Source organism: Dicentrarchus labrax, unplaced genomic scaffold, assembly GCF_905237075.1.
Source record: "Dicentrarchus labrax unplaced genomic scaffold, dlabrax2021, whole genome shotgun sequence".
Classification (NCBI taxonomy): Eukaryota; Metazoa; Chordata; class Actinopteri; family Moronidae; genus Dicentrarchus; species Dicentrarchus labrax.
Window position 1 is genome coordinate 32,229,081 of NW_026136719.1, and position 5,028 is coordinate 32,234,108.

Genomic DNA, 5,028 nt, shown 5'->3' on the forward strand with positions numbered 1-5,028 from the left:
CAACATCAAGTTGAAAACGTCCTGAATTTGCACCGAAACATTGTTATTTTTCACCTGATTGCACAGGTGTTCCTTTTTCTGTCCGTCAGTAGTACTGCACTGTACTGTTCATACTAACTGAACTATTTTTAAACAAACCTCACAGAAAATAGTATTCATTGTGAGACAACATCAGAGTGATTCAGTATCGGACTTCCATAAATAAAGTGGAAACAACAGGAGACTGATAAAAACAGAGAAGTCCCCAGAGTCAAGACCCTACACTTCCCCTAATGCAACAGAATAGAATCTTTGTTTCCTTTTACTTAGTTTCCTGTATGACATTTATATTTAAATGTATATAACTGAATTGAAAAGTTATTTTTAATAACATTAATTGTATAATTTCATTCAGTTTCCAAATCCAACAGATAGGGGCCATCTCCAAAAATTAAAACATCAAACACAATTCAATTTCCAAATTTCAATTAGACCTTTTTGCAAATCCCCCAAAAACCCACACCCCTATTTTCAGGCCCTCGCTGCAGCGCCGGTTAGAACATTGTTCTGACAGTGAGGCCATATACTGCTTCAGCTGTTGACTATACTTAAAAAGTATAAGAGCAGGACATGATGGAAATCTGTGAAGGTAAACCTGTGGGGTCACACAAACTTAAGGACCCCTGCAGTAGTCAGTCACACATACTAAACATGATCAGGTGGAATGTAAAAGAAAGGTAGTGGACACGGCCTTTGAAAAGCCTGACCGTGACATGCAAACTTCCTAAGACAGAGACAGGCAAAATAACTGAGAGACTTAATCTCTCAACTTCGAACAGCTTCCTAGAGCTGGTGGAATTTCTAAACCAATATGATAGCATATCATTTTTATCCAATCAAGGAAAAGCAATGGAACTCAAAATGATTTGATAAAAGCTCTGGCCACTAACAGTATGAGAAACAGGTTATACAGAAAGATGTCTGCTTGTTGAGACCACTGATGTGTCACACATTGAACAGGCATCCCCTGTTGTCAGTTATGTGTGTGACATGGCCATAAAGGAGCACTGTATCCAGCTGATGTAAAGGCAACAACAGACTGAACACTTAGTGATGACTGCACTGAAGGAAAACCATCTGAACGTAGAAGACCTCTGTGGCCAGGGTTATGATGGGACAGTCGACCTGTGTGGGAAGACTTGGAAGCTGCTTCCACTGTTGTTATGTGAAAGAAAGAAGAAAGAAGCAAAATGTCACCAATCAGACTGAGACAAAGAGTGACTAAAGTAGGCTAAAGTAACGCTCCAAATCTGCAACCGAAGGGAGATGTCCAAGCACAGAATGCTGCTCATACTCTGGGTGTTCCACAGATTTGAAGAGGACGGGGGCCAGCTACAGACCAAACTCTGGACTTTGTGGACTGGAAGAAACACTCTGATCTACATATTCTTGCCATCAAAATGGACATCCCCATTACAAAAGAGGAGGCCATCAAAATCAATCAAAGACATGGTTCCCAACGGAAAGATTTCATTTTAAGACTCAAACGCAGACAAAAACCACAGAGAAAATGGCCTCATTAAAAGGAGATCAGCATGATAAGCATAGGACGTTTATAAATGAACAAGGTCATGGCAAATAATTGGAATCATCTGCAAAGAAAGATGTGTTAAGTGTATGTGAATTCAATTATCTCTTTAAAACATACATCTCCATTTGTGTGTCATCATTTGTGTGTGTGTGAGTTTTGGGGCATACACATTTGTTTATAGCCTAGTGTGCCGACATTAGCAGGGAAGCATGACAAAACAATGGATGTGGGGGTGCCCTTTTTTAAAAAAACGGACCCACTAAAACTGTATTTTCACGTCCCTACCAGGGTGTACCCCCCTCGCCCAGTGTCATCAGATCAGCGCCGTTCACTCCACTCAGTGCTGGTGTTAGCACTGAGGCCTTACTTCCACTGGCGACAGAACATAACCAAGGCAGGCATCAAGTACTAGTCAATCTGAGTCAGAGTTCCTAAAGTGCGGGCGGGAAAAAGTGGAGGCGGACGTGTTCCACACATGCTCACTTAAAAATTTGCTCACTGAATGGCAGTTCATAAAAAGGAAATGTGAACAGCAGCAGGGTCACACTGAGAAGTCCAACCAAAGCTTATCTAATCTCATGTTGGCCTACAACCAGTACTCATAATAAAGAGAAATACACACTAAAGCAGCATGACACATTTATTGACAGTGTGTGGCCTCAAAAGACAAAAGTTTCATATTCTTTGATACATTTTATGCATGTACATTATCTTATCCATCAGTAGCGTTACAATAATGGAGCAAAGATCACAGACTTACCCCCCCCCAACACCACCACTCAAACCAAAGTTACGCCCTTATGTCAGTCAATGCAGAAAACTTTGGATTTAGAAGATGCCGTTTTTATAATGAATTCGGATTTGACACATCTGTATCTCCCTTTCCCTAGCAGCAGAATGGTGTGTGTTGCTGTGCCATGCAGCAGTCAGTTTGGAAATCATCTAAAAGTCGAGCTGTTTTCTCAATCAGTGCCTCTTTCTGGATTATAATGAGGCCGACATAAAAAGCTCTTCACAGCAGTATGGAGAATGTACAGCAGTCACAGTGTGACTTCTTGACAACTAACGAATGTATGTCATGTGTTAAATTTGCAGATTTATAAACACAGATTGGTTTGTTTTTCTCTGATGACGTGACGTCGCAGAACTAACGAAACACAGCGTGAGCACTTGTTGCGCCCACAGTTGCGACAGAAACAGCACACATTATGAAGTATTGCGCCACAACAGTTGTTACCGGCCGACTCACCTCACGGCTGAGGGCCCCAGCGAGCATCACGACGGGCTTTAACAGCTCTGAGGTCCTCCGCACCGCCGGGACTGGGAAGCTTCGCTGGACTTCCTGATTCCACGATGCAAACTTTCCAAATTCACAGCAGTCGCACGAGACGCTCGCTGCGTCAAGTCAGGCAGTGTGCAACGGAGGCATTTCCGGTAATAATTTTCAAAATAGCGTTGCCCAAGCGTATCCAGATGAACATTTCAGAATAAAACTTGGAATATTCTTGAGCAACAGAAATGGGAGATTGGGGATAATATCAAGACAGGTGAAGTAAAGTCATTTTCTTAATTAATACCATACAGCACATCCCTAAAAAAATCACCACAGAGAAATATTATAATTATATTAATAATAATAATTGTAATAGCCTACTAACTTTAAAAAGAAGGAATCTAAATAGATTACTAAAAAAAAAGGGCCAGTCACATCAAATAAGTATGTTAATTAAATATACTGATCATATTAAATTAAATTATTCATTGTCTTCTGTCCACTATATGTATTTGGTTTAGGGTAACCATTCATCTGTAGTGTGTGTGTGTGTGTGTGGTGTGTGTGTGTGTGTGTGTGTGTGTGTGTGTGTGTGTGTCTGTGTGTCTGTCCCATAATTTGGGTTATGGGTTTCCACTCAGAAAGCTGTTTACCCTTTAATGGATATACCATAACCCTATAGGCTCACCAGGTAGCGATGGAGCCCCATGTAAGGCTGAGTCCTTGCTCCAGCGGCCAGGGGTTCGACTCTGACCTGTGGCCCTTTGCTGCGTGTCATCCCCTTTATCCTTACCCCCTTTAAAGAAGAAAGAAACAGCTCATATTTTTTCTTTTAAGACAGAATTTCATGGAGGATGGTGGGAAAAATGTACCAAGGCTTGGCAGGAAGTCTTTGATGTGATTGTGCAAGGTGAACTTTCAACCAATTAAAAGGGGCTTCTGGAAAAGTTTGTAATGTGATGCAGAGAGATGCAATTCCCTGCAGGGATGGCCTTAGAGAAAAACACCAGGGTCTTTTTCAGTTTTTATTTTAAATATTCCACTAATTACCTTGAAGTGAAGTACATTTGAGTGAATAATAAACAATGGTAGAATATCTTTAGAATTGAAATAACTGATCTTACAGAATAGTGTAACACTACAAAGACAGCACATCATTTTGTTTATTTATTCACATTCACTATTCTAACAACAGAGGCTAAGAACAAATACCCTTAGATGTAATAATGATCCCCCCTAAAAAAGAAGTTTAAAGTATCTCTGGGGTTTTAATTATGAGGATAAAACAAAAGGCTACCACCCGGTTTTTTACACTCCCGTTTTTTAGATGATAAATAATGTGCTATGTGTAATTGGTCTATTATGATGAATAAAAATACACAATTAAATACAAATAGATTAAATAAAAATAAATAAAATGTCCTGTCATCATTATATGTCTACTGTATGTTTCACCTTTCCCCACAATTGGTTTTGTGTGTGTGTGAGTATCTGACTTAGGCTACCTTTGGGGACGCATTTCAGACTAAAGATCAGCCGTCTATTGCACCAGCTGTGTGTCAGTTCAAACTTAGTTATATTGTAAATTATTACTAAGCTGTGATTCATGCATTACTGAAATATGGATTCTGTACTCATATACCCCTCCTGTATTTAATTATACTTTTGCTGTTGCTGCTACGATACCTGAATTTCCGTCCAGGTATTAATAATCATTACAAATTAACTAGTAGTTATGGTTATGGTAAGGGTTAGGGGTAGGGCTGGGGTTAAGTATGTCTCCAAATAATGAATATAGTAAGTTTATGTAATGTCTCCATATCTGACAAACAGATATGTGTGTGTAGAAACTGAAAACACATTAGCAAACATTTTCTAGGCTTTTTTTCTTGTATCAAAGATAATTTCCTACATATCAGGTGCAAAGATTGACTCAAAAAGCACATTTCAATTTCTTCTTTATTCAGAATTTCTATTTAAATACAGAACTAATGTGGTAAAAATGCGGGGACAGACATGTTTCCCATGTGTGATAATAAACAAACACTCAAACATATATATGTCGGTAAATACCGTTGACACTATCCATGCAATGGTAACATTGTTGCTGTTACAGTGCTAAAATGTTACTGGCAAGGTAAATGTTACCTTATCCGGGATGAGAACATATGAAAGGGAAGGCACA

At 39.4% G+C, this 5,028-nt stretch overlaps 1 protein-coding gene across 1 annotated transcript in view; it reads right to left on the reverse strand.

Moving 5' to 3' along the window:
* lrrk1 (leucine-rich repeat kinase 1) overlaps positions 1-2,964 on the reverse strand; it is a 79,442-nt gene extending 76,478 nt beyond the window's left edge. The window contains exon 1 of the mRNA XM_051379964.1: positions 2,820-2,964. The gene's annotated coding sequence lies outside the window, so the exon portion shown is untranslated. The remainder of the gene's footprint in view (positions 1-2,819) is intronic.
* Positions 2,965-5,028: the final 2,064 nt, after the last annotated feature.